General features: G+C 37.4%; 1 pseudogene; it reads left to right on the forward strand.

Annotated features, from left to right (window-relative positions):
- Window positions 1–10,581: 10,581 nt before the first annotated feature.
- LOC105944315 lies at window positions 10,582–11,702 on the forward strand (annotated as a pseudogene).
- The last annotated feature ends 463 nt before the right edge of the window (window positions 11,703–12,165 follow it).

Below are 12,165 nucleotides of genomic sequence, written 5' to 3' on the forward strand. Positions count from 1 at the left end.
ACAACATACCAAAATCTCTGTGACACAATGAAGGCAGTCCTAAGAGTTAAATTTATGCCTATATTAAGAAATTAGAAAGGTCTCAAATAAATGACCTAATGCTTCACCTTAAAGCCTTCGAAAAAGAAGAGCCAGGCAAGCCAAAAATCAGTAGATGGGAAAAAATAATAAAGATTAGGGCAGAAATTAATGAGATAGAAACAAAACAAACAATCCAAAGAATTAATGAAACAAAGAGTTGGTTCTTTGAAAGGATAAACAAGATTGATAAACCCTTAGCAAATCCGACCAAAAGAAAGAGAGAAGAGACAAAAATTAATAAAATTAGAGATGAAAAAGGTAACATCACAACAGATGGCAGAGAAATTCAAAAAATCATAGGGACACACTAAAAGCATATACTCCACAAAGTATGAAAATCTGAAATAAATCATGATATCCTTGATTTATATGACCTACCTGAATTAAATAAAGATGAGATTAATCACTTAAATAGACCTATAAAAAGCATGGAGATCCAAACAGTTATCAAAAATTTCTCAATTAGACTTCCAGTTAAGATGGCAGCTTAGGTACCACGCCAGAGCAGCCTAGGGGGAAAAAAGGCAGAAAAAACTCAGCAAAATACACACTTTTACTAAAAAGTGAGGTGTATAGGAAATCAAAATGGCAGTGGAGAGAGATCCACACCCCACACAGGCCCAAAAAAGCAGCCCCAGCAGGTCAGCTGACTGCAGCAGCTCATTGCACCAGAAAGCTGCCAGGCTTGGCTCAAGCCACAGGAAAAGCCACGTGCACAGAGCTTCCACTCACACTGGAGCTCTCCGCAACTCAACAAACGTGAAGGGAAAGTGGCAGTGAACAATGGAGGAGGAGACCACAAGGTAGAAGAACACATGGAACAGCAAGAGAACCAGAGCAGCTGCGGCTCCCTCCCCTTCCCCACCACCTGTGCCCAGCACCAGTGAACAGAGCAGTGGTCCTGGGACCCAGCCACGCCAACTTGAGCCAACAAAGGGACCCAAGCAGCAGCAGAAACTGGCAGCAACATCAGTGGCTCTGGCACCAGCAGCAGCGGCCCCAGCAGCGGCAGATCCAGTAGTGGGAGCACTGGCAGGTCCAGCAGCAGCAGCTTCAGAGGCAGGAGTCGCAGATCCACCAGCAGCAGTGGAGGATCCAGCAGTGGCAGCTAAAGCAGCAGCAGTGGTGGACCCAGCAGAGGCGACAGACCCAGCAGCGGCAGCTTTAGCAGCAGTGGTGATAGATACAGCAGCAGCAGCTTCAGGAGCAGCAGTGGCAGTACCAGCACTGAAGGTGCTGATCTGCAGGACCACAGTTGCCAGGCTTGGTTTTCCCTGCAGGAAAAGCCAGTGCCCAGCTCCAGAAATCAGAACAGCAGAACAACGACCCAGGTGGCAACTTGACTGAGAACAAAATCATCCAAAAAGGTAACTGAGATCGCACCATGGGAGGTTCTTACTTGGTCACAAGCTGACTTTGATCCCTCAACAAACCAGAAATCTTAAACTCTTTGTTGATAGAGGATTTGGTTGTTATAATAACTACTCTTGTATAAATACTTGGTACTGTTTTTGATTGAATGTGTACAGTGTTTAGTTAAAGTTTAGAATCTACCTGTATTTTATTCCACTCAGCCTACTTGAATACTCCCATAGCAGGGAAACTCAACCCCTAGGAAAACCTTTGTAGTTACTCTGAGAGTCTTAAGAGCCACACCTAACACCTTAAGCTCCTACCCTGAAGATATATAACATCAAATCAATTGATACAGCTAAGAATACACAGGTAGCTAGAAAATCCAGCCATTAACTTAATCCAAGATGCAAAGATATATACATTATAACACAAGAAACACTAAAAAGCAAGACGATATAAATCCACCTAAAAGTATTAATGCATCTCAAATGACCTCCAGTGAGAATAAGTTAGAGGAAATACCTGAGAAAGATTTCAAAAGAATGATTGTAAATATGTTCAAAGAAGACAGAGAACTAATCAAAGGAGACAAAGAGGAACTTAAAGAGGAATTCAAAGAAATCAAAGAAGATGCAGGATACCAATTTCATGAAATAAAAAAGGCAATACAAGATATAAATAAGGAAATATAAATAATAAAAAATAATGAAAATTTAAAAAAAAAGAATTCAGGGCATAGTAGAAGGAGAAGAATTCCACTCCAAAGGCATAGTAGACATCTTCAACAAAATCATAGAAGAAAATTTCCCCCAAATTGGGAAAGAGGTGCCATTGTAGATACATGAAGCCTTTAGAACCTCATCCAGACAAAACATGGAAAGAACCTCTCCTCACCATATTATAATCAAACTTCCAAACACACACACCAAAGAAAATATATTGAAAGCAGTTAGAGAGAAAAATCAAGTTACCTACAAAAGCAAGCCCATCAGGATTACAGCAGATTATTCAACACAAACTTGAAAAGCCAGAAGGGCTGAGAGTGATAATTTCCAAGTTCTGAAAGATAACAACTGTCAATCAAGGTTACTTTATCCTGCAAAGTTATCCATTCAAATAGACAAAGAAATAAGGACATTCCATGAAAAAAGCAGGTTAAAGGAGTTTTTGAAGAAAAAAACCAGCTCTACAGAAAATACTTGATAAAATCCTCCATGCTTAAGAAAAGGAAAAGCACACATATATGGAACCTAGAAGAAACAAGTAATACTCAAATACTAGTTAACACAAGAGAGCACAGGTAGAACCGGAACCACAAAAAAAAATGGCAAAAATAAATACACACCTTTCAATAATATCTCTTAATATCAACGGCCTCAATGCCCCAACAAAAGGACATAGGTTTGCAGACTGGGTTAAAAAGCAAGATCCTCCTACACTTTGTTGTCTCCAAGAAACTCACCTTTCTACAAAAGATAGACATTATCTTAGGGGGAAAGGTTGGAAGACAGTGTTTCAAGCAAATGGGCCTAGAAAACAAGCAGGGGTTGCTATCCTAATTCTGACAAGGTAAACTTCAGTCCCATGTTGGTCAAGAAAGATAAGGAAGGTCACTTTATATTGATTAAGGGCACACTCCAACAGGAGGACATTACAATCCTAAACATATATGCACCTAACATGGGGGCTCCCAAATTCATCAAACAAACACTATTAGAACTAAGGTCACAGATAACACCAAACACAGTGGTAGTGGGTGACTTTAACACCCCACTCTCATCAACTGACAGGTCATCCCATGAAAAAGTAAACAGAGAGGCATCTGGACTAAATGAGGTCATAGAAGGAATGGACCTAACAGATATATACAAGACATTTCACCAAAGTCTACAGAATATACATTCTTTTCAGCAGCACATGGAACATTCTCTAAAATAGACCATATATTAGGACACAAAGCAAATCTTAACAAATTCAGGAAAATTGAAATAATTCCTTTCATTCCATCTGACCACAATGGAATTAAACTACAAATCAGTAGCAAGAAAGGCTATAGAGCATACACAAAATCATGGAAACTAAACAATACACTACTAAATGATGAGTGGGTCAATGACAAAATCAAGAAGGAAATCAAAAAATTTATAGAGTCAAACGATAGTGAGAACACAACATATCAAAATCTCTGGGACACAATGAAGGCAGTTCTAAGAGGTAAATTTATAGGCTTAAGTGACAATATTAAGAAATTAGAAAGGTCACAAGTAAATGACCTAGTGCTTCACCTTAAAGACTTGGAAAAATTAAGAACAAGGCAAACCAAAAACAGTAGGCAGGAAGAAATAATAAAGATTAGGGCAGAAATTAATGAAATAGAAACAAAAAAAAAATCCAAAGAATTAATGAAACAAAGAGCTGATTCTTTGAAAGGATAATGATTGATAAACCCTTAGCAAATCTGAGCAAAAGAAAGAGAAAAGAGACACAAATTAATAAAATCAGAGATGAACAAGGTAACATCACAACAGATTCCAGAGAAATTCAAAAAATCATAGGGACATACTATGAAAGCATATAATCCATAAAGTATGAAAATCTGAAAGAAATGGATGATTTCCTTGATCTATATGACCTACCTAAGTTAAATAAATATGAGATTAATCACTTAAATAGACCTATAAAAGATAAGAAGATCTGAAGAGTTATCAATGATCTCCCACATAAAAAAAGCCCAGGCCCAGATGGATTCACTGCTGAATTTTACCAGACCTTTAAGGAAGAGCTAACATTATGGCTTCTTAAGCTTTTCAGGAAATAGAAAAGGATGAAATTCTACCAAACGACTTCTATGAGACCATCATCACCCTGATAACAAAGCCAGGCATAGAACAAAAAAAAAAAAAAAAAAAAAAAAACTTACAGACCAATCTCCCTCATGAACATAGATGCAAAAATTCTCAACAAAATATTGCCAAACAGAATACAAGAATATGTAAAAAAGATCATTCACCCTGACCAAGTAGGCTTTATCCCAGAGATGCAGGGATGGTTCAACATACGCAAATCTATAAATGTAATACATTACATAAACGGGTTGAAGGACAAAAATCACATGATCATCTCATTAGATGCAGAGAAAGCATTTGACAAAATCCAACATCCCTTCATGATAAAAGTCCTACAGAGACTGGGAATACAAGGAACATATCTCAATATAATAAAAGCTATTACTGACAAGCCTACAGCCAACATATTACTAAATGGGGGAAAACTGGAAGCTTTTCCACTAAAATCAGGAACAAGACAAGGGTTTCCACTGTCCCCACTTTTATTTAATATAGTTCTGGAAGTCTAAGCTATACCAAAAAGGCAAAAGACACACATAAAAGGGATACAAATTGGAAAGGAACATATCAAGTTATCATTATTTGCAGATGACATGATTCTATACATAAAGGACCCTAAAAACTCTACTAGCAAACTGTTAGAGCTGATCAAAACCTACAGCCATGTAGCAGGATACAAAATAAATACACAGAAACCAGTAGCCTTCATATATGCTAACAACAAACACACAGAGGATGAACAGAGAATCACTCCCATTCACAATTGCATCAAATAAATAAATAAATAAAGTACCTTGAAATAAACCTAAACAAGGAAGTAAAGGATCTCTACAATGAGAACTTTAAAACACTCAAGCAAGAAATTGCAGAAGACTCTCGTAAGTGAAGAAACATCCCCTGTTTCTGGTGTGGAAGAACCAATATTGTGAAAATGACAATCTTACTGAAAGCAATCTACACATTTAATGCAATCCCTATGAAAATTCCAAAAGCATTCGTCATGGAAATAGAAAAAATAATCCAAATACTCATTTGGGATCACAAAAAAACCTAGAATATCTAAAATAATACTGAGCAACAAAAGTAAGGCTGGTGGTATCACCATACCTGATATTAATCTATACTACAGAGCCAAGGTAACAAAAACAGCATGGTACTGGCACAAAACAGACATGTAGATCAGTGGAACAGAATAGAGGACCCAGATGTAAGCCCAAGTAGCTATAGCCACCTGATATTCAATAAAAATGTCCAAAATATTCATTGGAGTAAAGACAGCCTCTTCAGCAAATGGTGTTGGGAAAACTGGATATATATCTGCAGAAGGATGAAAATAGATTCTTCTCTCACGCCATGCACAAGAATTAAGTCCAAATGTATTAAAGACCTTAACATCAGACCAGAAACTCTGAAACTGCTAGAGGAAAAAGTAGGGGAAACCCTCCAACATATTGGTCTTTACAAAGACTTTCTGAATACAACTCCAATTGCTCAGGCAATAAAACCACAGATTAATCACTGGGACCTCATGAAATTACAAAGATTTTGTCTGCAAAGGATACAGTGAAAAAAGCAAAGAGGCCACCTACAGAATGGGAAAAAATCTTCACCAGCTATATATCTGATAGAGGATTAATATCTAGGATATACAAAGAACTCAAAAAGTTAAATAATAAGGAATGAAACAAGCCAATCAAAAAATGGGCTATGGAGCTAAATACAGCATTCTCAAAGGAAGAAATATGAATGGCATATAAGCATCTAAAAAAATGTTCTATGTCACTAGTCCTCAGGGAAATGCAGATTAAAACTACATTGAGATTCCATCTCACTCCTGTCAGATTGGCCACCATCATGAAAACAAATGATCATAAATGTTGGCGGGGATGTGGAAAAACAGGAACCCTTCTACACTGCTGGTGGGAAAGCAATCTGGTCTAGCCATTGTGGAAATCAGTGTGGAGGTTCCTAAAAGAGCTAAAGATTGATCTACCATATGAGCCAGCTATAGCACTCCTAGGCATATATCCTAAGGACTCATCTCATTTCCTTAGAAATACGTGCTCAACCATGTTTATTGCTGCTCAATATATAATAGCTGGGAAATGGAACCAGCCTAGATGTCCCTCAAATGATGAGTGGATAATGAAGATGTGGCACATTTATACAATGGAGTTCTACTCAGCGGTAAAGAAAAAGGAAGTGATGAAATTTGCAGAAAAATGGATGGATCTGGAAAGGATTATACTAAGTGAAGTAACCCAGGCCCAGAAAGCCAAGCACCACATGTTCGCTCTCATGTGTGGATCCTAGCTACAGATGACTGGGCTTCTGTGTGAGAATGAAAATACTTAGTAGCAGAGGCCAGTAAGTTAAAAAGGAGGTATGAAGGGTAGAGAAAGGAAGGGAGGAGGGTACTTCATAGGTTGATATTGCGTATATGTAAGTACAATGATTGTGATGGGGAGGTAATATGATGGAGAATGGAATTTCAAAGGGGAAAGTGTGGAGAAGGAGGGAGGGAATTACCATTGGATATTTTTTTATAATCATGGAAAATGCTAATAAAAATTAAAAACATAAAAAAATAAGGGCATAGTAGAAAGTTAAGAATTCTACTCCAAAGGCATAGTAAGTGTCTCCAACATAATCACAGAAGAAAACTTCCCCCACATGGTGAAAGAGGTGCCAATGGAGATACAGGAAGCCTTTAGAACCCCATCCGACAAAACCTGGAAAGAACCTCTCCTCACCATACTATAATCAAACTTCCAAACATACACAACAAAGAAAAAATATTGAAAGCAGTTAGAGCTAGAAAATCAAGTTACCTACAAAAGCAAGCCCATCAGGATTACAGCAAATTATTCAACACAAACTTTAAAAGCCAGAAGGGCTGAGAGTGATATAGTCCAAGTTCTGAAAGATAACAGCTGTCAATCAAGGTTACTTTATCCTGCAAAGTTATCTATTCAAATAGACGGAGAAATAAGGACATTCCATGAAAAAAGCAGGTTAAAGGAGTTTTTGAAGAAAAAACCAGCTCTACAGAAAATACTTGATAGAATCCTCCATGCTGAAGAAAAGGAAAAGCACACATTTAAGTAACCTAGAAGAAACAAGCAATACTCAAATACTAGTTAACACAAGAGAGCACAGGTAGAACCAGAATCACAAAAAAAAAAAAAGGCAAACATTAATACACACCTTTCAATAATATCTCTTAATATCAATGGCCTCAGTGCCCCAACCACAGGATACAGGTATGCAGAATGGGTTAAAAAGCAGGATCCTACACTTTGTTGTCTCCAAGAAACTCACCTTTCTACAAAGGATAGACATTATCTTAGGGTGAAAGGTTGGAAGACAGTGTTTCAAGCAAATGGGCCTAGAAAACAAGCAGGGGTTGCTATCCTAATATCTGACAAGGTAGACTTCAGTCCCATGTTGGTCAAGAAAGATAAGGAAGGTCACTTTATATTGATTAAGGGCACACTCCAACAGGAGGACATTACAATCCTAAACATATATGCACCTAACATGGGGGCTCCCAAATTCATCAAACAAACACTATTAGAACTAAGGTCACAGATAACACCAAATACGGTGGTATTCGGTGACTTTAACACCCCACTCTCATCAATTGACAGGTCATCCCATGAAAAAATAAACAGAGAGACATGTGGACTAAATGAGGTCATAGAAGGAATGGACCTAACAGATATATACAGGACATTTCAACCAAAGGCTGCAGAATGTACATTCTTTTCAGCAGCACATGGAACATTCTCTAAAATAGACCATGTATTAGGACACAATGCATATCTTAACAAATTCAGGAAAATTGAAAAATTCTTTGCATTCTATCTGACCACAATGGAATAAACTACAAATCAGTAGCAAGAAAGGCTATAGAGCATACACAAAATCATGGAAACTAAACAATACACTACTAAATAATGAATGGGGAAATGACAAAATCAAGAAGGAAATCAAAAAATTTATACAGTCAAACGATAATGAGAACACTACATAACACAATGAAGGCAGTTCTAAGGTGAATTTATAGCCTTAAGTGCCTATATTAAGAAATTAGAAAGGTCACAAGTAAATGACCTAATGCTTCACCTTAAAGCCTTGGAAAAATTAAGAACAAGGCAAACCAAAAATCAGTAGGCAGGAAGAAATAATAAAGATTAGGGCAGAAATTAATGAAATAGAACCAAAAAGAACAATCCAAAGAATTAATGAAACAAAGAGTTGGTTCTTTGAAAGGATAAACAAGATTGATAAACCCTTAGCAAATCTGACCAAAAGAAAGAGAGAAGAGACACAAATTAATAAAATCAGAGATGAAAAAGGTAACATCACAACGGATTCCAGAGAAATTCAAAAAATCATAGGGACACACTATGAAAGCATATACTCCACAAAGTATGAAAATCTGAAAGAAATGGATGAATTCCTTGATTTATATGACCTACCTAAATTAAATCAAAATGAGATTAATTATTTAAATAGACCCATAACAAACATGGAATTCCAAACAGTTATCAATAATCTCCCAACTAAAATAAAAAGCCCAGTCCTAGATGGATTCACTGCTGAATTTTACCAGACCTTTAAGGAAGAGCTAACACCATTGATTCTTAAGCTTGGCCAGGAATAGAAAAATAAGGAATTCTCCTAACTGCATCTACGAGGGCAGCATCACCCTGATAAAACCAGGCAAAGATAGAACAATAAAGAAAATTACAGACCAATCTCCCTCATGAACATAGATGCAAAAATTCTCAAAAAATATTGGCAAACAGAATACAAGAATATGTAAAAAAGATCATTCACCCTGACCAAGTAGGCTTTATTCCAGAGATGCAGGGATGGTTCAATATATGCAAATCTGTAAATGTAATACATTATATAAACAGGTTGAAGGACAAAAATCACATGATCACCTCATTAGACGCAGAGAAAGCATTTGACACAATCCAACATCCTTTCATGATAAAAGTCCTACAGAGACTGGGAATAGAAGGAACATATCTCAATATAATAAAAGCTATTTATGACAAGCCTACAACCAACATATTACTAGATGGGGAAAAACTGGAAGCTTTTCCACTAAAATCAGGAACAAGACAAGGGTGTCCACTCTCCCCATTTTTATTTAATACAGTACTGGAAGTCTTAGCCATAGCAATAAGGCAAGAGACACACATAAAAGGGATACAAATTGGAAAGGAAGAGATCAAGTTATCATTATTTGCAGATGACATGATTCTATACATAAAGGACCCTAAAAACTCTACTAGCAAACTGTTAGAGCTGATCAAAACCTACAGCCATGTAGCAGGATACAAAATAAATGCACGGAAACCAGTAGCCTTCATATATGGTAACAACAAACACACAGAGGATGAAATCAGAGAATCACACCCATTCACAATTACATCAAAAAAATATAAAGTACCTTCGCATAAACCTAACCAAGGAAGTAAAGTATCTCTATAATGAGAACTTTAAAACACTCAAGCAAGAAATTGCAGTAGACACTAGAAAGTGGAGAAACATCCCTTTTTCCTGGATTGGAAGAATCAATCTGCACATTTAATGCAATCCCTATCAAAATTCCAAAGGCATTTTTCATGGAAAAAGAAAAAACAATCCAAAAATTCATTTGGAATCACAAAAAAATCTCGATTATGTAAAATAATACTGAGCAACAGAAATAAGGCTGGTGGTATCACCATACCTGATTTTAACCTATACAACAGAGCCATAGTAACAAAAACAGCATGGTACTGTCACAAAAACAGACATGTATATCAGTGGAATAGAATAGAGGACCCAGATGTAAGCCCAAGTAGCTAAAGCCACCTGATATTCGATAAAAATGCCCAAAATACTCATTGGAGAAAAGACAGCTTCTTCAGCAAATTGTGTTGGGAAAACTGGATATATATCTGTAGAAGGGTGAAAATAGATTCTTCTCTCTCGCCAAGCAGAAAAATTAAATCCAGCACTTACACAGTATTGCTGGTGACATTAGCTAGCGCCCCCTCAACTCTCTCTCTACTACCAGAAACTGAATTCTATGTGCCTCTTTATTTCCAACAGACTCACGTTCAACTTTCGCTCACGAAAATAGCCAGGAAAATTTTTATTAATCCTTTTTTTTTTTTCAAAAAAAAGTAATATAAGATTATAGCAAAAAAAAAAAAAAAAAAGGAACCTGAACTTTAGTAACACAGCTGGAACAATCCGCAGCAGCAGGAGAAGAGATTTAATTTTCGTTGATTTTCTGTGGTTGTTGGTTGTTCGCTAGTCTCACGGTGATGGAAGCTGCTCATTTTTTCGAAGGGACCGAGAAGCTGCTGGAGGTTTGGTTCTCCAGGCAGCAATCTGATGCTAACCAGAGATCTGGGGATCTTCGCACCATCCCAAGGTCTGAATGGGACGTCCTTTTGAAGGATGTGCAATGCTCAATCATAAGTGTGACAAAAACTGACAAGCAGGAAGCTTATGTACTCAGTGAGAGTAGCATGTTTGTCTCCAAGAGACGTTTCATTTTGAAGACATGTGGTACCACCCTCTTGCTGAAAGCACTGGTTCCCCTGTTGAAGCTTGCTAGGGATTACAGTGGGTTTGACTCAATTCAAAGCTTCCTTTATTCTCGTAAGAATTTCATGAAGCCTTCTCACCAAGGGTACCCACACCGGAATTTCCAAGAAGAAATAGAGTTTCTGAATGCAAGTTTCCCAAATGGAGCAACATATTGTATGGGACGTATGAATTCTCACTGTTGGTACTTGTATACTTTGGATTTCCCAGAGAGTTGGGCAATCCGTCAGCCAGATCAAACCCTGGAAATTCTGATGAGTGAGCTTGACCCAGCAGTTATGGACCATTTCTACATGAAAGGCGGTGATACTGCAAAGGATGTCACTCGAGAGTGGTATTCGTGACCTGATACCAGGTTCTGTCATTGATGCCACACTGTTCAATCCTTGTGGGTATTCGATGAATGTAATGAAATCTGATAGAACTTATTGGACAATTCACATCACTCCAGAACCAGAATTTTCTTATGTCAGCTTTGAAACAAACTTAAGTCAGACCTCCTATGATGACCTGATCAGGAAAGTTGTGGACGTCTTCAAGCCAGGAAAGTTTGTGACCACCTTGTTTGTTAATCAGAGTTCTAAATGTCACACAGTGCTTTCTTTACCCCAAAAGATTGAAGGTTTTAAAAGTCTTGATTGCCAGAGCACCATGTTCAATGATTACAATTTTGTTTTTACCTGTTTTGCTAAGAAGCAGCAACAGCAGAGTTGATTAAGAAAGATGAAGAAAAAGCGCAAAAAGAGAAGACACATAGAAGGTGGTGGCTGCTTCCTAGATGTTGATACTGGGGGCCATGCTGTCTATGACCACCACTTTGTAGTTGCAGAAAGCCCTAGGTGTGATGATAGTGTAATCATTTTGAAGTGTATGCGTTATTGTATCAAGGAGTTAAGATACCTTGCATGAATGCTGTCTTCTGTGTTTAGGTATTCTATGCCACTCTTGCTGTGAAATTGAAGTGCATGTAGAAAAAAACTTTTACTATGTGAAACTTTACAACTCATGTGGAAACAATTCAATTTGGTTTATGCACAGTATAATATTTCAGCATGTATCGTCCAAATTTCCCACAGACAAGGCTTTCATCCTCATTAGATGTTGGCCTCATCTGACCATCTGGGACTGTTCTGTTAAATTGCTGCCAGAATTTTACATCCAGTTACCTCCACTTTCTAGAATATATTCTCTACTAATGTTATTTAAAAAACCAGTTTCTACTTCATACAGGTGTTTTTTGCAACGGCAATTAAAGTTTTTC

This window comes from Jaculus jaculus, chromosome 6 (genome assembly GCF_020740685.1).
Source record: "Jaculus jaculus isolate mJacJac1 chromosome 6, mJacJac1.mat.Y.cur, whole genome shotgun sequence".
Classification (NCBI taxonomy): Eukaryota; Metazoa; Chordata; class Mammalia; order Rodentia; family Dipodidae; genus Jaculus; species Jaculus jaculus.